The following is a 23,093-nucleotide window of genomic DNA, read 5'->3' on the forward strand; positions in this document are numbered from 1 at the left end:
AATGGAGCTGCAGTTCTGAGAAATATTAGGATATATCCTTATTCAGAAATACTTCTTACAGTGCCTACTGAAGGCAATGAGAAATACAAGGCCAGAGGAGAATTGAACACTTACATAAATTGTGGTTGCTTGGACTGCTCTGCAATCATGCCTATAGATGGTCCAGCAAAAAAGTATTGGGTAACTGGAATTGGATTCTCTTGTCCATTTATTGGCATTTGTGAAGTCAGCCACCAAAACATTTTCCAGGTCATTGTGTTTTCAGTGAGTTACAACTGCAATCATCTTGCACTTGTAACCTGTATATAGAGTATTTAAACCCTGGAAATGCAAAAGCACTTTATGCACACAGAAATCACTGAGTTCTCCACTGGAATACAGTTGTTTCTAAGTGAAACGGGAAGCTGCTGCCTAAGGACATTCTTTATACAGCGTTGGTCTGAGAAAGTAATGAACATGTCTCTGGCTGAGTCTGTAGAAAGACGTGGGTCTAGTATTTTCCTGTTTTCTGAAAGACCTCCCTTCTGGCAAGAAACTGAGTACGTAAATTCAGGACTGACTCAGAGATGGAGTGAATCACACACAACACTCCCGCAGTCCCTCGGGTCTTCCTCGGAGGCTTTGTGACTGTTTCTTTTGTGAACTTAAATAAGATCATTGCAGCCCCAGGACATGGTAACAGTCATGTATTACCACTTCTGGAATTATTTGGAAAACTCTTTATCACCAATATGTCCCAGGTATTGAAAAAGTCCTGCACATAGTAAACCCTCCTATGTTTTACTGGTTATCTGTGTTATATAGGAAGGATTTCTCTCACTGTCACACATACACCTACACTCCTCCAAATTCCCAAACAATACGCCATCCAGCAGTATCTAAACACCTGCTGTTCAAAGGCAGAACAGTAAATAGTGATCTTGCATTACAGCATGCTGTAAGTCTTTCTCATCGTGGGATGCTGTTAAGGCTCCATCTGTACCACAGGTTGGAAATGTGTGGTGGCAAGGTTCCCGACTAAGGCTGTAATCAGAATTTAGGTAGTAAATGGTGCACAGAAACCTGAAGAAGAAAAATGAAAATGCTCCTGCAATTTCTTTAAACGCAGCAGCATTTAAAGAAAATAATGAGTCCTTTTTCCATAGAATAAAATTATGGAATAACATCCTCTCTAATGTTAAGTCATAATGAACTCGTTTGTGCACCTACTGGAAAGTATTGTATTTTCATATGCTCATGAATGTGGAAAACAGGGATCTGGAAACTTTGACAATGGTAGCTACCACCTCCATGTGTCTTTTTCTGCTCTGTAATGCCCACTAAAGTAAATGGAAAGATTCCTGTTGATTCCAGCGCTATTGGATTCTTTCTTCTGTATATCATCCAATGGCTTATTTCATCATCACTCTGCTTCATCATCCACTATTTTTACCCTTTTGTATGTGTAGATAAAATGGTTCCTAAAGCCAATGTTTCACTCCAGTTGGTGCTATTAGGTGATTCCTGATTTTGCCTTATCACATGTACTTGAAACTAGCATCTTAAGTGCAGTGGTGAGCAAGAAGGAAGAGGTAAAAAAATCATGGATCTCTCACAATGAAAGAAGGAGATATTTTAAACAGAGAAAAAAAGAGCTTTTGTTGTACACATGCAGTCATCTTATTGATTGTGAACAGGGATGATTTGAGGATTGTTTTTAAGCCTCTTCCCTCTGTTTGATTTGCTGTTCTAACCATTGTTTTCTCCATTAGCTTAGTTTAATCTTGATGATTTGTTTTCTTTATTTTCTTTGCTATTACATTCTTGGCCATTAGAAAACACTTCCCTTCCAAAAGTTCTTTGCCCAATTTGTTTCCCATAACAACAACAATAATAGGAAAAAAATACTCTTTTTTATAGGAAGTTAAGGGCCAAAATCTATCCTTTGGTACTTACATGCAGTCACCCTTTCAGTGGGATTTGCACTCACGTAACTGAAGCTAAAAAGCTGGCCGATGGATCACAGCCCACCCCTCCACATAACTACAACAAGTAACTGTAACAAAACATAGTAAGACCATTTATGTTTCAAAATTGAGTGAATAATTTGATTAATCATCTTCTAGTGTTTGCATACCTATCCCTTCTTTGCATCCTCTCATACTGTGACTGATAGCTCATCTTTCATTGCATCATGTGCTTGAGACTTGGTCTAGTTAATACAGTAAGTGGAAAAACCATGTCAGTTTTGATTTCTTGGCCTTTCATTATATCACAGATTTTGCTGGGGGAAATAATTGCTGTAACACTAGTGTGCATTCAACCAATGCCCCCTCCTGTGGGAAGGGGCCTGGTGCACTCACCCATCCCTCGCACTGGTCACCTAGGAGTTATTGCACTCGGAAGGTCGGCAGGGCGTTGCTGGCTCCTGTGATGTGGTCAAAGGAGGGCTTATGTGGCCATTGGGACAGATAAGTTGTGTTGAGTGTGATTGACTATGAGAGTGCTTTTTTTAAATCCTAGCCTCTTGGCCCAAGCAATACACATGCCCAAGAGTGCTGAGAGTATCCAGAGAGAAAAGTAAGTCTTCATTAGTTGCCCATAACTTTATGTGACATTAATGGTGAGCAAAAAGGTTCAATGGTAGCTAGTGAGAATGACAAACCCTTCAGTCTGATTATCCTAGCTATTACAGCACTGCTAAAAAATTGGAAATCGATCAACAAAAAATACATTATTAAAAGCTGGAGAAACCAATCTCTCAAAGAAAGAAAGCCAAAACCGTGTATTAGGTAATACAATAATAACGTTATTTTTCACTTCTGCAATTATTTCATAGCTATGTATTTTTGTTGTACATTAGGAGTGTTTAATCTAGATTCTGGGCTTAAATTTTCAAGGTGAAATATCAGAAGACCTATTGGTTTTCACAGCCACTACCAACTTGAAAACCTAACAGCACATTGGTTTGTTTTTTGATTTATTAAGAAGCAGGCTTAACTGAACTTACTGGCTGGAATCTAAATAAGTCTTGCTGGATTTCTGCTTTGCACCTGTGGAATCAGCTTTAGAGAGCTACTGCCCTCTGTAGATGCTGTACACTATCAGTATAACCTTCTCAAGAAAAGAATTAAAGAAGAAAGAGAATTGTTGACAAATTAAGAAAATTGCAGTAGCAATGTACTTTGCTGTAACCCTTCCCTGCTGAAATTAGAGGCGATAATCCCAGTGAGGCTTATGGGACAGCTCAAAAAACCGTTACGCTATGCAATGTCTTTCTTATTGTGCTGGGATATATTCCTAGAAATAATGTATAGGTAAATGCAAGTGATTTGTTTGGGTTTTTTTCGTTAAAAATATTATTAAATTTATTGCTTAGAAATTGTTGTAACTTTCTATTGGTTTATTTATTACAGCAAGAAAAAAACCCTGAACTGAGGAAGAGTGGAAAAATAATGACTATATTTCTTTCTTGCATAAGAAAAAGGTAAGATTTAGAGGACTGTAATATTGCAAGTGCATACTTATAGCATAATAATAACTATGAGGTAATTTGTTAAGTTCCCAAATACTGGCAGCTTTTTATTTAAACTTACTCAGACCTTCACAGTTCTGGCCAGTGATTTAAAATTCACAATCCTTTCCGATTAACTGAAACGAGTCCACTGCCAGGCACCGTATAGACCACTGTTTTGACCTGTTCTGCATTAGAGAAGCAAAGGTTACATTTCATTTTGCAGCAGCATATTAGGGGTGTATGTATTTCAGGTTCCTCTATTTACACTATCTCCCTTTGGGGTTTGTTGAGGGAGGGTTCATTCTTTCTTTTCCTTTTTCCTCCCCCTCCATTCTCTGGAAGCTATAAATGCCCCAATTTTTCCTTGGATTTCTTTTTTTTTGGTCACAGGTACCCAGCTGTGCATGAAATAATGCTCCCCATGTGTGTTCATTGTTCCCGTTGCTGGTGTCTGTGCAAGTCACCAGAGTTTTCCTAATAAGGTTGGGTTTGACCTTCAGAAGTTCTCAAATGATGAATCTAACTGCGTTCATTATCCTCAAAACAGATAGACTTCCTTGCCACTGCCCTTATAAAACAGCTGTAAGAAACAGTAAAGCATGCTTGTTCCAAAACCAAAGTCAAGCCCCAGAGCTGTTCAAGAGTGCGTAAGCATTAGGCAGCCAGGCTTTGGCTGGCCCTTCCCAGAAGGGTGGTGCACCAGATGGAGAGAGGTCCCGAAGAAGGGGAGCAGACAGACTGACAGAGAAAGAGACTTCATAACAGAGGAAACTAAAGCCTAGAGAGAGGCCCTTTTGACGGACAGGCTGGCTTAGGCAGGAAAACCCTGTCCGGTGGCTTTAGTGCGCCTGTGTCCAAGGCAAGGGTTACATGATGTATGTGCTGACTGCTGGGGTGGTGGCCCCCAGTTCTGCTCCTTCCTTGGGACAGCGCTGGCAGCAGCGTGACAACACAGGGAGCCAGATGACAGAGCCGACCCATCTGAAAACTAACCCACTTGCTGGTTTACTGGTATGTTTTTGGCTGGCAGTATTAACACTTGGTCAGATCGGTTCTTTCACCTGGCTCCCCTCAACCCCAGGAGCATGTGTGCTGGCGCGCTCTGGAGAGACACGCCGCCAGGATGGGAGGGGAAGGTGACCTCTCTTCTGTCAGAAGCCTGTGACTAGACGAGGCTAAGGGAATGTGAAACTACAGCTCATGTCAACAAAATATTTCCTGTCTTCATGAAAATAAATGAAACAGAGCTTTTTTTCTGTCATTGAAACTTTCTCCTGACTGGAGTCACCTATGAGATCTTGCATCTTAATACTAGCTCAGGTCAGAAGAAGAGAAAGGAGATATGGACCAATTGGTTTTTGTCAAAGGAAGAAGATGATGTAATATAGCAGATACTGGTAGTTACATTTTAGTTGCCTAAAGACAAAATGGACTTCTTTGTGCTGATTTATACATGATTTCATTATTACCTCATTTTAGAAAAGAACAAATAAATGAATGAACAATTATGAAAGCCGAGACAAGTATCTCTAAAACTGAAAATTTTATTAAAATATTACAAATATTCTCAGAAAATATCCTGACAAGTTACAGAGCTTAGCGATGGACATCTAGCTATTTGAACCATCCATTGGAATCTGAGGCTAGAGATGTAAAAATTTTGTTAGCCAAACAGTAAGACTACGCTTAACTTGAAGGTATACATTTCTGTTAAATTTGATAGAGCTTGCCCACAAGGAATACAAAAGGAAAGCATTTTCATTTGATTTTGACAGCTAAATAAAATATAGCTTATCATTTCTGTATGGTTATTTTACAATAGTAGAAATTACTCTTTTTTTTCTCATGTAGAAGAACATCTGCTCTAAGTTTTCTCGGCTGTATCAATGCACTGAAAAAGCAGGTACACATTGATAGGTACTTTAATAATGAACAAAACACAAGGAAGTCAGGATCTTTAAAAATTAATGTGTGCTCTCTAATGTTTCAATTATTTTAACGATGGCAGCTTGCTGACTTGTAAGCAAGGTAATTAGACCTGGATAAACTTGGTTCTTCAGAGTGATTCAGCAAAGTAAATAGGAATGAATAAGTTTAGTTTTGCAAACAAATTCTAAATCCAGCATGAACAGAGCTTGTGTTACAACTAAAATGTGTGATTCCTAGCAGCTCTAAGTATTAATGTTTTCCCCTTTTTGCAGGTTTTGCCTATAATAAATTCACTGAGCAAGACATACAGACTTCTGTCCAATGCTATGAAAATTAACCAAGGCACATTAACTGCAGGAAATCTTCAAAGGTACAAAAATAAAATACTTATTCAGTAATTAATTAAACCAAACAAGCCATCAGCATGTGCTACATAGCCTAAGTATTATGTCAGGTCAATAATTAAGCTGTAGTAAATCTTCTGGAGGATCTATTCTGCCAAACTTTAAAGACTCAAGACTAACCCAAGGACCCTTAACATTTTAGTGAGCCAGTAAATGATTACACAGATAGCGTCTCAATCCAACTTTTGCTACTATTAACTTTCTATTTTTTAAGACATCCAGAAATTGTATGTTTTGTGGTTGTCGAATAACATCCTGTGAACAAAATGTATGCCTTTCTTGAGACTATGAAAAGGAATATTTTATAGGCTTGAGTTATGCCAAGATTAAAGTGCACTTTTCCTGCAGAGACAGATATACATTAAGCAAAAAGTAATGGTTTGGAATTTTCCTTTGTTTATGTGAACATGATGATTATGAAAACTTGAAGCTAATCTCACTCTATGCAGCTGGTCATGGTAAAGAAAAACACTACGCAAGCTGTCTTACACGACTCTGCCAAAGCAATTCCAAAAGATCTGCACTAGTAATGTGCTTTCAAGGCCTGGCTGACTTTTAGGTGGAATTAGGAGGTCACAGCAAGTTGTGTGGTGACCTTGTGATGTGGGAATTACGGCACTCGGCTGAGTATCAAATCATACATCTCAACTTAACAAATAAAAATATAAAGCCACATGATAAAGCACAGAGAAGGAAGCTTGAAATGCACTGAGATTCATTTTTTCCCTCATCTGTATTATTTTCTGTCACCTCATTTACATAAAATATTTCTGGTTAAACAATTTGCAAATGCATGTGATTTAATAGCAGGTATATGTGTGGTAGAAGTAAATTTGGATTTAAAATTAAGACATTACTAGTAATGAAAGACAGCTGGTATACATCAAGTTTATTTCACGTGTGAGTCTGTATAGAATTTTGTTTGGAACCAGTTACTATTTGACATGTTAGCTCATAGTTTATTTTAATTACAGAATATTTAAATTACCAGATCTTCAGATAATGTTTTGTAACAATTAGAATTAATATAAGATTATTCAATCTGCTTTATTTTCCCTCCAGATATGTGGCTGTATATTGGTCCCATATAAAGCACGTATTGTTTGCTTGCATACAACATATGGATATCCAGGCTGTCCTATACCATCGATCTAGTCATTATCTCCAGTTCCATCCTAATGTTGTCTCCGAACTTTATCTAAATTTTTACTAGGTTTATCTATAGGTTTATCTATATTTTTCCTAGGTTGCTCTTAAAGCGGTTAACTAGAGTAGCGCCAAGATAATGATGCCTTAGATTTCCACAGAAATGGAAGTAATGAAAGAATATGATTTAGATGAGTGATCTTGCTTTTGTTGAAGAGAATGAACTGGATTATTATTTGCAGTACCTTCCAGTTCTATTCAATGAAATGACAAGTGATCATTTTGGTGATGTTCCCGGTCTACCAAAGGCAGGAAGCACAAATAATCTTATGAAGGACTTTACATTGGAAGATATCCAAGCAATTTTTTCAGATCCAAAGGTTAATTTTTTTTTTAAAAAAAAGGTTGGACATTGTTTATCTAACCTGAAACTTTAGAGGTTCACTCTTCATTGACATCATCTGCTGTTGTAGAGACATTTCGCAAGAAAAATTTATAAACATACTTTTTCTCTGTAGATTTAGGGTCATGGTATCTCATACAATGAAACTATAACTGTGAAGTATGAATAAATGTAATTCATATTTGTCAGTATTAGGAATGCCTTCAGAATATTTATTATGAAATAAAGTGTTATCACTTGCAGCATGGATAAAATACTTGGAAAGTTCCAAGAAAAATGAAAAGGCGGCTTTTTGACCTGAAGCTTAAAAATCATGTCTCTTATGTATATAATCTATTAATGACACTCTCAGTGCAAAGACTTTCCTGGCATATTATCCGCTGACATTCCAAAAGCCAACTTCAGTTAATTAAGTCAAATACAACTTAACCCTTGGGGTCAGGTTTTTTAGAAATGTAGTTTCATTATTGCACACATGCATATCCCAGTCCCAGTCCTAAACAGGCTTTTGGATCCCAGCTTATTTTTGGGAAGTGTAAGAGCTTGAAAAACCCATTTCACTTCATCTGAAATGAGCATGATCTTGAAACAAGAACTGGAGAGCCTTGCATTACAGCATTTCACTCCAGGTTACAGGGCTTAGGAAAGTGAATCTGCATGAGGGATTGATAGGTCAAGAGTACTGGGCTGACCAGTGGTGTCTCCAAGCAAGGAACCTGAGTAGGTGGTCAGATGGGTCTCACAGGATAACTTGGAAATTCCCAACAGGCAGTAGATTATTAGGAGAGGCTGGGAAGCTGAGGAACAGAGACATAGAGCAAGTGCAAGTAACATTTTTTTACAGTTCACTATATCACCCTTCATTTTACTGTATGCACGATGGGGGCACAGTCACTGGTCTATCAGCAGAAGGTATTGCTGAGTGTCCTGCTAGAAGGCGTACAGCAGAACTGTGATCTTTTTGTAGGGTTCCTCTTTCTGTGCTGTGGTATTTCATTGTTATTAGTTGTCTACACAGGATGCAGCCAAGTCATGCTGAATCTGTAATCAGGCAGCCTTTCTCTAGCCAGGATCTTGTCAAGCATTTTGATCTCCTTGTCTAGAGGCTTTTTCTTTCTCTCCTGCTAAAAGGTCACAAGGAAATACCTACCAAAAGTAGGGAAGTCCCATGGGAAAAATCCTCTGACACAGAGGTACAGCTCTGTGTTGCATACACATTCATGTTCTGACATGCACCCACACAAAGATTATCTTCTAAGGATCATGTGCTAAGCCATTTGCTTCTGCATCCCTCCCAAGTGATCTCTGCCATCAGTGACTTTAGCTCTATTTTATTAGTATATTCCACTTCTGGAAACAAAACTGATTCATTCTCAACTCTTTTTCCCTCTCATGCTGTCAAGCTTCTTGGTTTGGAAAAGAGGATTACATAGAAGGGGATTATTAGCTGAAAGATAAGGGGGTGTCCCCCTAAATGCTTTTTAGGTAATGGCTTTTAACTACAATAGATATAGCTGATAAAATGAGATATTCCAAGGAGACACAACTTTGCCCCTTCATTTCCTCTCTGTTTTGTGACTTTCTTGCCCACAGTACATTACTGATCTGACCTGGTAAATGAGTGCCCTTTTCATTTGGTTTTCTTTTCCATCACCCTCTCACACATAAACTTTTTCTATGTTTTTCTATATACTCCATTGATTAAGATCCAGAGGGAGTTTTTTACAGCCTGCCAATACAGTAGAAAGTCTGTGATCTTGGAGTTTTCCCTTTAGAAGCTGTGAAAGTGAAGATTCTGGGATTCACTTTTAGTATATTCATAACCTACCACATGTCACTTATACGAAGCAACAGGCAGTTGTTTGCCTTTGTGGCTGCTCATCCCTATTAAATTAGTTCACACCAGCAGAGCTCCAAAGAGGAAGTATGAGGTTTTTCTCCTTTGTTTCCTCCTGCTACTTAGTGGAAGGGGTTCTCAGCTGCTGATTGGGTTGCTTCATTGGTTTTCTTACCCGCATGTTTCTCCACACTGCATGCCTTAATGAGGAACAGGCGGTCAGCAGTTTGGTGGGCAGTATGCTGAGTGTATGCTCAGGAAAAGAGAGATGGGCAAGAGAAAAATAGATCCAAAAAACTTCCTTCCCAGCCTGCACCAAACTGAAGGCAGGAACTTTTGTATAAGTGTACTCTTAAGACTTCAAGATCAAGCTTTCAAAATGCCAGTCTCTGGAAGTATTTATGAACCTTTTCCCACATTTAGGTGGTGTTTTTTCGTGTAAGAGCCAAGTCACTTCCTTCCTATCCAGTATTCAGTTGTATTACCCTGCCTTCATGAAGAATTGGTGCTGTGCAAGGGCATCAAAATAAGACATGCATAGTCTGGTAAAAATAGTTCTAATATTTCATGTAAGGAATGTTTTCAAAGTGGATTTTGTAAAAGAATTGTATGTGTCATTATTCCCTCTACCCCTTCCAAATATTTCCATTCAAATGGATATTTAAGAAGAATGGAGGGTTTTTTAGCCACACGTTTCTCCTGCCAGTAACTTGATCCAGAAGTATCTCACTTTTTCTTGCAAAAATGCAAAATGTCTTTATTAGGAAGTACACCTATAGCATCATTAAGATTATAATGATGATATAGTCAGGGAATGGAAAAAAAGAATACTAAAAAGAAAACTCTTTTCTGGCTTTATGTGTTAAGACCAGAATGACAAAAGAAAACAGCTAAAGCAAAACCACACAAACAAACAGAACTGCCTAATGTGACATGGGTGGTGAGATACAGTAACATTAAAACTGTAAATGCTTTTTGAGTGAAGTATATGGATAAGACTAACATTTCTTCACAGAGGACTTTTTTGGTCATCTAGAAAAAAATGACATATCTGCAACTGCTTAAATCTACTTGCAGTGAGAAAAGCACTTGGACATGTGTTTATATATGTGTATGTGCTATTGACATAGCAGTGAAGCAGCTTACTGACTCAGGGCCAAGAAACACTAATGGGAAAACTTCCCAGCATTTGTTGTTGCCTTGCAGATTTACAGATCTAAGACAACACTTCTTTGCTCATTGTTGCCTCAAGTTATAATCATTTTCCCTACCGCCTCCACAATCTGTTCCCAGAAAGAAAAAGAAAATGGCCTATTATCTGTGTCACGTGAAGGCCTGGTAGGTTTTGGTCTTGACAAGCAACCAGGTTATGTACTAGTGAAGTGCAGGCTCTCACCTAAAGAAATGTTGAGAGTGAGGATATTACTTCTGGGGAAGAACTCAACCATGTTTTACACTTTATTCCTCATGTGGAAGAAAAATGCATGGGTTTCCAGCCAGTTTTGCAGTTCTTAATATATAGGAGTGTGTACAGATGAGAGATGAGGTGTACATGAGAGGTTTTCTAAGTCATAACCCCCTTCTCAGCTCCTTTGGTGCTACACTGCAGTGTGGAAGCTGGTGCACTAGTTAGTTGATTAACCTGGTATTTAGAGGAATTTAGTCTCACCTCCTTGCTCCAGTCAAGACTTCCCGTACGACAGCACTACAGTCAGTCCCGCAGGGAAAACATTGCTTCACCAGCTCACAGGAGAGCTGTGGAAATAGATACATTTAAGATCACGGAGTGCTTGGATAATGCGGTAATGGGATGCTCATAAATGCCATAGAGAAATCCCAGGCTTCATGGCTCAGCAGCTGTGTATCGCACAGTGGGCATGTCTGTCTCTAGGAACTGATGTTGGAAGCTGCAGGCCACACGGGTTCCCACTGAAGACGTTCTCAGACCCCTCGGTGAACAGGTCCAGAGCTTCTATGGGATTTTGAAATCCTGTGAGATGTAAATTAAGATGACTAAGGCAATAAAATATAACCACTGATTAACAAAGCAGGTTTTTATAGCCATTAATTCTATATTTATAAATAGCCGGAGACATGACTGAGTGACGATGTTCAACCATGCAACTAATTGAAAGCAAATAAAGATATGATGACACAGTAATTGTAACTGAAATGAAAACAATCTTCACCAGCATTTTTAGATTCTTATACACACATTAACTTTTTCTTTTAGGTAGGAGGCCTTCCCCACAACTTTTCATAGTTTAAATAGTACCAAATTAAACCATCATGTACACTGTGTGTTCCTGAATGTTTAAAACCATGCATAACTACTGAAATCATCCAGAATACCATAAGAAAAGAAAAGAATATGGTTTTTCTATGGAAACTTGGACTTTGAATTCAGATTGTGATTTAGATAAATTTGCAAATATCCTAACTAGTGGCCATGATGCCATGGAAGTGGGGAATGGTGTCTGCAGGGCCTCATGCTTAGGTTACACTTAATTTTCCAGAAGGATTATATTCTGTGATGCTCAGAATAAACATAGTGGATGGCCTTTACACCTCAAGGTACTCAACTGGATCATGATTAATTTTTAACCTCATGAAAGAAGAGAAGTATTTTGAGAATATTTTGGCAGCGTGGTGATTTTTATATTTCCCCTGTGATTTCCCTTCTAGTCGCTACCAAGTGCTGTTGTACCACCTTCTGAATGCATGGTCTGATTCTCACGTGCACCAAAATTTTCTGCTGGGTCTCTGCTGAGAGGCTTTTCTCCCAGTCTGAATATTGTATCACACACATGGCATGGGCTGGGATCAAAATAAAGAGAGGTGATACAGAGACAAAGCATGATGCTGAAATGCAGCAGCAGCAAAGATCTAACTATTAACTCAAAGGATATTACCTGGAATAGATGGCACAGGGATGTTCATAGGTGTTTGCTGGGAAAAAAGGTGATGAGAGAGAGCTGAGTGGATCTGTCTCATTCCAGGAACATTTAAAAGGTAGAACTGTTATATTCAGGCTTTCAGACTTCTGAAAAATTTATGGTGATTTTCATTAATGTGCAACTATGTCATAAGATCAGTATCATAAGGTTCCCACGTCTTCTGTGATTCATGATGGTTACAGTGAGTGTATTAAAGTTATACAGTTTCTGCTGTCTAGCAAGCAATTTTACAAACATAACTTCTATCTTATAAATCACTAGTACTAAAGGTATATAGGCTACATTAGACATATTCTTTTAGCAAAGATTTGCTGGCTACAAACTTTAGATGCCCTGTATAGAGTTACTCATTAGATTATCAGCATTATAACATCTGAGCAAGCCATTTACCTCTGGAGAACTTGCCCCACTGTATCTGACAAGAATGTAATTAACTACTGAGTTAGCACACAAGGTGACATAAAAACCTGTTTGATTTTTTAACGTTATTGGCCAGAACGAGATAACAGGGGAAAAAAAAAGACTAAACTTTACTTCTTTTTTTGCTGTTGGATTAGTTCTGAAGTTTGTTATTCACTAAGCAGATATTGCTGAATAAGAAGGTGTCACTTTGCAAGCTGAATTTTCAGTGCAGGACAACAGTTTATGTGCATTCTTGATCAGTACATTGAATAGCAACAAAATACTTCCATAGATCAGAGTTTTAAAATACAAACTTGAAATTTGTGTGCCTTCTATCTAAATAACAATAGAAGAGATTTCTGACTCTTATGTTTCACTGACTTTTTCTTTTTTTCTTTTTGCAGACTTATGTCTTTTCTGTAAGTATAAATAAAGAAATACATTTTCAAGTAACACTGTTACTTCACTATATGAAGAAAATAAGAGGGATCATTTCAGCCAACATTGAAATGCAGCCATTTCTGGGATGTGGAATTTTATTGGTGCTAGCAAACTAAATGAGAGTTTAGTGAGGAGTAGAATGTTATGTGCTGTTAAAACTGCAGAGAAAAAGTAAGCAGGATAGAATGCAGCTACTTAAATAAAATACTTTGTATATGTCTTAGAGATGTTTTTTTTAAATAATGGGTATTTTCTTTAGCTGTGTGAACTCAAATGCTGTTTCTATAAAGGGAGATGTTTGACCTGCTTCAAGCTATAAAAGAAGATTTGTGATTCTCCTAAGTCCACATGCCCTAGATTAATGTTAGTGTCAAACTGATTCTACATTAAGCTCATTTAATGTACCTCTGGGCTATAAGATGTTACTTTGCCAGCAGCAAAGGTCACGTGTTTTCAGGTATTGACAGTGCAAGGAATGACAAGTTGTTTCTGTGTTTGAGTGGATCAGGGTCTTTTTAGCATTCATTCAATGAATTTGGCAAACTGTAGCCTCTGCCCAAGAGGCCTCTGTGCCTTTGAGCATACAGCAGAGGGAATTATTAGACTTCCAGCTCTGAAATCTATAGCTTCATTTAGTTCAGACCTCCCGAAGGAATTTTTATGCCTTTAGCTAAATAGCAAACAATTTTGAAGCTGACTTTACCTAGGTAGCAAATTTCTTCTTGATCATAAAAAGAAATTGAAAGAATCATTTATATATTTATTGTTTTTAAGCACATTTTTTGTTTAAATATATTTATGTACAGTAGGTCATACTAGCCTTACAACTGCAGTTATAAAAAACAACAGCCTCTGTGAAACTTTGCAAGCATCGGTCCTAAGGATGGAAGCCTGACCAGATAGCTGAAACTCAGGAGCAGAGCTGAGGTGTTGCTTTCTTGGCTCCTTCCCGGGTTGTTGAGTGATGAAGCAAGTCATGTAATACCAAGATTTATACAATGTTGTGAGTCATCTTTAATAGGTAATCAGAAAATGCGTTAAGCTACTCAGATGGGAGCCTGACATTTCCCAAAGACTCACAGACTATACATGGCTTCTCCTGTACATTTTAGCGGTGAAGAATGCTCGGAGAAAAGTGTTGTTCTCTAAGGCAAAAAGCAACAAAGGGAGTTAAGGTTATGATGCTCTGGGAATAGAATTTGCTAAGTATTATCAGACACCTGCAATCTCTGTGGTAGATTTTTTTCTCCCAGACTGGGATCTGAGCAAGGGGACGGAAACAGCTTATAGGGGATGCCAAAGCGATGGATACGCTAAATGTCTGTCTCTTGCACAAATGCAGACACTTAGGTCAGGGCTACAGTCAGGCTTCTCTGGGAAGCAGATACTTGGTGCCTGAAGTCATGTCCTTGGTCTCAGTGCTTGCTCCTTGACTGTTTATACGTTATCCCAAAATTGCCACTTGATAAAGAGCAGAAAGGTCTCAAGAATGCCAGCACTCAGTCCCCACATCAAGTGATCTAATGTGCAGAACCAAGCCCCCTCCTCCTCCTCCCTAGCATATGGATCTTGCCTGGAGCAGCTTTCCCAGGAGAGGTAGACTGAACCTTTTGTCACCATTGCCTGGTAATTGAGGAACTCTCCTGGGACTGGAGCTGGAGCTCCAGACGTCATCATGAGGAGGAGGGCTCAAAGCTCAGACTTCCAGTTTTCTGGCAGATCCCCAACATCCCGTGAATTTTCCATGGCTAATATGTGCCTCACAAATCGGGCTCCTTTGGAGACTTATGCCTGTTTTGCATCTCCCAAACAGCTTTAGCTAAAAGGCAGGATCTTAGGCAATTAGTGCAACAAAGACAGGGTGACAACTGAGCAGACCCAGAAGCCTAGCATTAGGTCTCCAAGGAACTTTAGGTATCTTAAGCTGTGCAGCACGATAGGTATGGATTATTTTAATTGCTCTTCTGAAGTTAAGCTCCTAAGTTTCTCCGAAAGGGCACTGATGTGATTTGTTGCATGCTTGCTGAAAAGCACATTGGTCCATGCTATAGTGACCCAAGTACTGTTAGAGATGGTTCATTTGTTCGCATATGTGTCACAGTTCCCAGAAGTGTCCATGCAAGGGTTTAACTGAACCTGATTAGCTTAATCAGCACAGACTTGTGTATGGACATGCCTTTCTCACATCTGTGCCGTTTGTTTAACTGTTTCCCTTCTCACTTTCCTCTCGTCACATTTTTCCTTATCAAAGTTTCCCTAACTTTAAACACTTCCCTGAATCTTTTCCTTTTTATTCTCTTCCCAGTTGCCTTTTTATCTTTGTAGAAAGCTGTGGAGGATGTAAAAATGGCAAATGGGAGATGAGACTAAATATGATCTGAAAATGCAATATAGTTTGCCCCTGAGCTCTTCACAGCAAAATTTGGGATCCGGACAGCTTCCTTAACTTGCTTAGCACAGCTGAACAGAGGAAGGGGAACAGGGCACTGTCAAGTATGATGGTACATTAGGTTTCTGGAGAAAGTAAAAAAGCATTAGAAGGCAAAATTTTGCCAGGCTTTCTCTCACAATAGCACTGGGTACTCAGGTACAGCTTCCCTAAAGTATAAGGAAAAGCAGTGAGCAAGTTTTTTTAGTGTTGCAAGTGAAGTCTTATGTCAGTGTCACTCTTCCAAAGGCAACAGTATTATATTGGCTTATATTGTTAAAATTCAGGATTACAATTGATGCTCCTGAACACAAGCCTGTATTTTTCCTCCCAGCTGCAGATTATAGGACACTAATATCCTTTCTGTACCCTTATGAGGAAATAAGTGTGCTGAGTTCTAAATGCATGTATAAGAAAGGAAAATAATGCATATATGTGTGTGTGTGTGTGTGTGCCTGTAGGTAGATATAGATAAAGACATAGATATAATCTCTAGCCTTGTTTTGTTGTGGTGATCGTCGACTCCCCAGACATAAGCTGGGAAATCATGAAAATTTACGAAACCCTCCCCAGTGTGACTCTTTCATCCTCTTCCTCTTTCTCTGTATCTTTTGTAGTTGTACAATAGTTGTATCTTTAAGTACAACTCAAAGGAACATCTCCAGGGAGATTTTAGTCCATATATGTACAGTAGGTTGATTATATCCTAAAATTCTTTCAAATTTGTGCTTTTCAGTATATTTTCAGTAAAAGGGGTTAGGCAATAGCTCAGAAATGACACCAATTAGCTGATCTACTGGGTGGGATTCAGAAACCTAGATGTAGGTGTTTGTTAGTGTGTGAATATCTGGTTTCCCATTATAGGCAATAGCATTTTAATTGATACAGCCAGTGGGGCTTGGAGAGCTGCACCTGGACAAGCTAAATAGTTTCCAGATTCCCCTACTGTACAGACTAGATTCCCCTCTGACTGTCATGGGAGCTTAGACACCTACCTCCTGTAGTGACACCAACATTTTGAGAATTAAATCTAGGTGTCTAAAATGTGGGGGTGAATCCCACCCAGTGTAATTATTTAAGTAGATGCAGATGTATGTGTGAAGTAAAGATGGTGATTGGATTAAAACTGCTGTGATATTAATATAAATAAATTCCAACCCATTCTGTTATGTGGCCCTCAGGAGTAATTAAAATTCAGTGTATGGCTAACTTATTTTTATGTGCATTTACTTATCACAAAAGGTATATATATGCCTGTATTAATGAGGCAAGTAACTCTAGAGTATCTTTCTCGTAATTAAGATATTCAGGGTGCTCCGTAAGCATTTAGTAATGCTAACTCCCATTAAGCATTACATAAGTCAATTACACTTATTCATTTCCAATGAAAATATTAAAACCAGAAGTTAGAGAGCTAGTCCTGTAGAGTCCGAACAATTCCAGATAATGATTAGTACCATAAAGTAAGAAAGAGCACTCATCACCTTCAGAAGTTGTTTAGTACTAAGCAGGGTGGAATCCTCAGGGACATGTTCATACCTCGAGAGAGGCTCAGTCTAAGACCTAAGAAACACTGACAAGTCATCAAAACAGACCTGAAGTGATTCATAGATTTTTGTGCTTGATCCTGTGCATGAAGGTGAATCTGCCTATAAGTAATAAAATTCATTCCTTTAAATAGTAAGATTCAGTCTTGTTCTTCTGTGCAAAACAAGTTACTGACAGCCTAGAAATAAAGAAGGGTTTGAATTTCTTTTAGACTCAGAGCTCTTAAATTATTCTGTCTCAGCACTGCCTCGCTAGGTATGCTGGTTGTGCACCCATTCAGAAGCAGGATACAGTCAGTACTTGATTATCCATGTGTTGCAGATTATTCATGCCACAGATATTAGCTGAAGCTCAGACCCACATGAATGTGGCTACACTGCTTCCAGGAGCATCTCAACTCCATGATCAGTACAACTGCTTTTGCATTACACAGAGCTGGAGTTAATAAGCCCATATGAATCTTATCTGGCTCCATGGTAAGCCAGTTCCCTGGGAAACACAGAGGCTCTTGATGGTGTCAACCTGTATCCAGCTGGGCTTTATTAATTTGGGCTCAAGGCTGCTCTGCCAAGCCCATAGTTGAGCTGGCATTGATGGCAACCCTGAGGCTGGCAGGTGACAAAGGGGGGCGGGGAGTGAAGCGGTTGCTTCTGCACCATGGTCCATTTTCCTAGAAAAGGAGTTTGCGGTTTATTAGTGGAGGCACAGTGCCACAAGATTTCAGACAGTTTGTTCAGGTTTTTTTATTTTAACTAATGTGTCTTTCTGAAGTGCCAGGAGGAGTTGCACGGGCCTGTGTTCAGTCAGAGAGGTCCATGTGTTCCAAAACCCACTCTGGATATCTATAGATTGAGGGGGGTTTAGTGCTTACTTAGGCTTAGTAGGGTAGAAGTTTTTAAGTTGTCAATAAGAGATTGATTGTAAGGATGTGTATTCATCTCTAAACTGTACTTCACATCAGGAGACTCTAATGCATCAATCCTAGTCTGACACTGGCACTATGGTCTGGGCAGCTCTTGAAAGCCTGTGGCATGACATAGTGCTCCAGCACTGATTCTTTCAGTTTCTCCAAACTTTTAACATTCATACACAGGTACTTTCTTCATATTACAGTGAGACACATATGTTCTACAGTAATCTTAAGAGCCTAGCCCCAGATTTATTAAAATCTTAGTGGTTTGTGATGGCTGTGAAAGTTGGTGCAGTTGAAGCATGCTGTTTCCATACCTGATGGAGGCACTTCCAAAAGGTGGTGTTCTTAGCTGCCCTTGATTTTGCCTTGCCAAAAGCAGGGAATTCTGGACAATAAACCTCTGGGATATTCCCCCAGTTTCTTTATGATCATATATTCATGTCTTTATTTTTACTTTTCAAAAGTCCTATTTCAAGTAGTGGAGTTTCTGAAACTATAATGTTAGCTTGTGTATAAATGTCGTGGTTTAACCCCAGCCAGCAACTAAACACCACGCAGCCGCTCACTCACTCCCCCCCACCCAGTGGGATGGGGGAGAAAATCAGGAAAAGAAGCAAAACCCGTGGGTTGAGATAAGAACGGTTTAATAGAACAGAAAAGAAGAAACTAATAATGATAATGATAACACTAATAAAATGACAACAGTAATAATGAAAGGATTGGAATGTACAAATGATGCGCAGTGCAATTGCTCACCACCCGCCGACCGACACCCAGCCAGTCCCCCGAGCGGCGATTCCCTGCCCCCACTTCCCCGTTTCTATACTCGATGGGACGTCCCATGGTATGGAATACACCGTTGGCCAGTTTGGGTCAGGTGCCCTGGCTGTGTCCTGTGCCAACTTCTTGTGCCCCTCCAGCTTTCTCGCTGGCTGGGCATGAGAAGCTGAAAAATCCTTGACTTTAGTCTAAACACTACTGAGCAACAACTGAAAACATCAGTGTTATCCACATTCTTCGCATACTGAACTCAAAACATAGCACTGTACCAGCTACTAGGAAGACAGTTAACTCTATCCCAGCTGAAACCAGGACAATAAATGAAATCCAGAAACCTCAAACATGCTGTTAGACAATGGAAAACTAAGATCCATGGACAAGACTGAAACATAATTAGGGAAAATGTAACAAGAAAAGCATCTTAATTGTGCTGAAGCAAAGGTTTCTATGGACTGCAAACATTTTTAATTTCTATAGCAACTTATCATCAAGAACTTTCTAAAAAATATTAATTAATTAAGCCTCACAATTTGCAAGGTAAATAAGTGTTATATTGGGATGGTTCTGTTTATCATTAGGATACAGTCTGATCTATTTGTAGTTGATGTTTGGCAGCATATACCCCTGTTGACCCAGATGGTAACAATCATGTACAGCAAGTATTTCTAGATTGTAATGGTAGACAAGATTCTGACCAAAACGTCCTAGACATTTAATGTAAACAGTGGCAAAATTAAGACACTGCGTAAACTGAGAAAGACACTAGTGTCAGTATTGTCTGTTAAATGCATTGGGAACTCCCATAAATACAGGTAGTTCTAACCATGTTTTGGTATTTGCCTGGGCAAGTCCCTTAATCTTTTCTTATCAAAACAAGGACCAAAGACATGCCATGTGGAACAGATTCTGAAAGCTCTGTGGAGCCAAAAAAATCCATTGCCTGTGGCCCCAGAGAAAACTTCATTAAGGACATTTGGTAAGACTTCAGTGTGCTTGTACTTCTTTGAGCCTTTCTGCTAGAAGTGGAATTATTTGAACTATGTCAATAGTTGCCCGAGTTTGTCTACATGAGTTAAGTCATTTAAGAAATTACTTATAACAGTAGTGAATTTGATGAGAGTATAAGTTAAGCTAATTAATCATCAGTTAGTCACGGCCTTGTATCTAGACAAGCAGCAGTCTTGCAATATGCAGTGCCTGGGGGCAGTAAGTAAGAATACTCTCTCTCACATGAAGCTCTGGGGGCATTTCTTTTTTATCTCACTGTGCTAGCCTGTAGACATACTATAAATTCATTGAAATGGAAAACCCAATGTATTTTGTACAATCTCTGCCCTTCTAGTGGTATAATCCAGACACTGTATTCAACTGAATTTCCTCAGCCTGTTGGAAAAAGAAAGCTCTGACTACAGAAGCCCCTGGGCCACAAGCAGGCTTGTATCTTTCTCTAAAGCTTCAGAAACTTTAAGTGTATCCAGCAGGTAAACTAATCTATCTTCGAGGTGTCCCCATTGCAGAACTGTAATTCAGGAAAAGAGGTGATCTGTTGGTTACAATGCTCAGAACCATTTCTTTGTAGATGAAAATCAGTGCTTATCACACCATCCAGAAACAGCTAACCAGAGCAGCTTTTGTTAGTGCATCATTTCTGTCTTGTAACTCTCCTAGAGTTGAATGTTCTGCAGCAGCTTCAGAGCCTTAGTGTGTTTCTAACAGCTCATAGTCACACATGATGTAGTACTGTAGCTGACTGTTGATGGGACAAAGGTTTTGATATTGATAGTGGGGTTTTGTCCAAGAGGAGTAGTGTCACTGTTTTTATAACAGAAAGCTTTAAAAAAGCCTTGGTGGTCTCTGCTTTTCACCTTTAAGGATCTAACTTAAGGGCAGTTCAGCATACTTAGCTTTCACATGGCAGACCTGTTACATGTCCCTTGTCTGCCGCCCACCTTCCCTACCTGGGGAGCTCCTTTCAGCTCTTGTGAGTGAACTTTCAGTGCACCTGAGTGAAACTCTTTCAGCTGCTTCTGTGGCTGCTTTCTACTGTGCTTGTCAAATCTATCTGAATTGTACCAAAGTTAACAGGGCTAAAAACAGAGCAGTAACTAGGAATTAAGAAGCTGATAATATCAGTGTGGCCAAATGTACTAATCATAAAACAAAACAGTAAAATTTCACTGCTCGAATGGCAGCTTGTTTGCTATACTATACCAGTTCCTGTATTTTACATGCTCAGTTGAAGACTGAAGAAATGTCTCTTTTTCAGGGGATGATTCAGTTCATTCATACCATAGCCATAGGCAAAATTCCTCAGCATGCTGTATTTTACTGTGAGAATATTCGTGTTCTGAAGTCAAGCTCAAATGTTCAGTCATTTTAGCTATTTGAACAAACCAATTGCTTAACATTTCAAGTCACTTTTTAACAAAGTCCATTTCTATACAAAAATGCTCCTAGTTAATTCTTGAGTTTACTTTGCTAGGCCAACCACACTGAACTCTTGAACACCCAAGGAGTAGGTGCAGTAATATCAAAAGACAGTAAAAATACATTACTATATTTACCTTAAGAAAATTAACTGTATAGGAGGCCCTGCGTTAGCAGGGTGTCCAAGGAACTTAAGGCAATTATGTGATGCAAAGCTGTAGCAGCAACGTTTCCAACCTTGCCAGCACACAGTAAGAAGCCAGCAGGTGTTTCTGGGAGAAGAACCAACTCTTCTGCCTGTCTCCCTCTTCTCCCCCTCTGCCCTATCAAAATGAGTGCAAGAACCAGATCCTCACCAAAACCGCTACATAATGTAGTGCATGACGAGGGAAGTCTCTCACACAGGAGGGACATACCAGCTTGTGTCCTGGTAAGGAGGGCTGCAGAGCTGGGAAGGGCTGAAATTTCAGCTTTGCATGGTTCTGTGGCTTCTTAGGTGGGTCTTCACCCTTACAGATGTGAGATTAGTTTATTGTAAAGAAGAGAAACATAGAATTACAAACTTGTAACTCTATCAAATGAAAACCATGCTTCAGAAACAATAGCTGGCTTGGCTCAGTACATAGGAGTGTTCCCTCCAACTCTCTATCTTTAAAAGAGGCACTGGGGAGCATGGATTAAATTATTAAATCCAATCAATTAACTAATTACATTAAAGCAGTAAGTTGGATAAAATTATTCGCTTTTGCTTTACAATATTATGAAGGCAAATTCCCTGCACAGCTTCACACATAAAGTAGGAAAGACTCTTATTTAATGGGACTTGGCCACAGGAGTTTTGCAAAGGATCAGATCCAGAAATAGCAGTCAGAAAGAAATGATACTTCAGACAAAGTGGAGCAGTATTCCCTGACAGTTCTGCCAAATGTGTTGATTTATTTTAATGATTTTTTTAAGCACTGAATGATACTTTGTTTTAGTGGAGGTAACCTGCCCAAGCTAGCAGGCTACATGACACTGAAGTCATGTTTTGATTAGCATCAAGATTCCTACCTGCCTAAATCAATTCATTGTGCAAAGGTACAAGAGCCAAAAAAAGTAATACTCAGAATTAATGATGTTTGGTCATCTCCAGTGAGGCTGGAAACACAGATGAGTGTAGCGCCCTTCCCATTGCATGTCATCACAACTCTGTCTTCCTCAGCCCTGAAGAAAACACATTTTTAACATTGCCAGCTCTCTCTGCTTTGTCAGACATCTCATTTTTGGCATCATATGATTCTAGGAAAACTTATCTCTTATTTGGAAGAAATATAAATGTTCTTAAGGACTTAGAATTGCCAAAAAAACTTTCAAAATGCACAACCATAGAGGCTATGAAGCCAAAAGATAAGTAACACCAACACAGCATTTATTATTTTTTAAAATATCATTATTTTGAAAACAGTTTCTTGATTTATCTTGGGTGTTTGAGTCATACCTTTTTTATTTAATGCTTGCTGTTGACAGGAGTAGAGTCTCTTCATTTTTCAGTGGGTTTCCTGATTTCTGCTGTTCAGTAACTTGAACATCTCTGTCATTTTCATCTCCATGGATCACCTTCTTTCTTTAATGCTACTGCTACTATTGAAATAAGTGGGAGTGTTGCCAATAAGTTCAGAATGGAGCTTAACAAAAATATCTTTTGGGAAATTTAAGCAGAGTCCTTCAGACTGTTTCAGACTAGACCTATTGTGCAGCATGGTTAAATCATTGTTATTCTTTTATTCCCTCTGTATAAATATAACAGCAGTATAAAAATCTTTTTGATGTCTAGGATAGTGTATGGCATCACAGGAAAACTAAGGAGGTCTTCTAAGCTGATTAAATAAAACCAACAAGAGTCACAGGAGGGAAGGGAGGAGGGAAAACACTTGCTTGCCTGATCTGAGATGTTTGCAAAAGCTGCAGCAATTCTCCACCAGTTAAGGATTGAAGTTTCC

At 39.0% G+C, this 23,093-nt stretch overlaps 1 protein-coding gene across 5 annotated transcripts in view; it reads left to right on the top strand.

The window, feature by feature from the left end:
- Nucleotides 1-23,093, top strand: part of SULF1 (sulfatase 1) — a 125,860-nt gene that overhangs the window by 19,924 nt on the left and 82,843 nt on the right. For all 5 annotated transcript variants that reach the window (XM_052788260.1, XM_052788259.1, XM_052788261.1 and 2 more), the window contains 2 exons: nucleotides 3,396-3,466; nucleotides 5,698-5,795. The gene's annotated coding sequence lies outside the window, so the exon portion shown is untranslated. The remainder of the gene's footprint in view (nucleotides 1-3,395; nucleotides 3,467-5,697; nucleotides 5,796-23,093) is intronic.

This window comes from Harpia harpyja, chromosome 5, assembly GCF_026419915.1.
Source record: "Harpia harpyja isolate bHarHar1 chromosome 5, bHarHar1 primary haplotype, whole genome shotgun sequence".
NCBI classification, from domain to species: Eukaryota; Metazoa; Chordata; class Aves; order Accipitriformes; family Accipitridae; genus Harpia; species Harpia harpyja.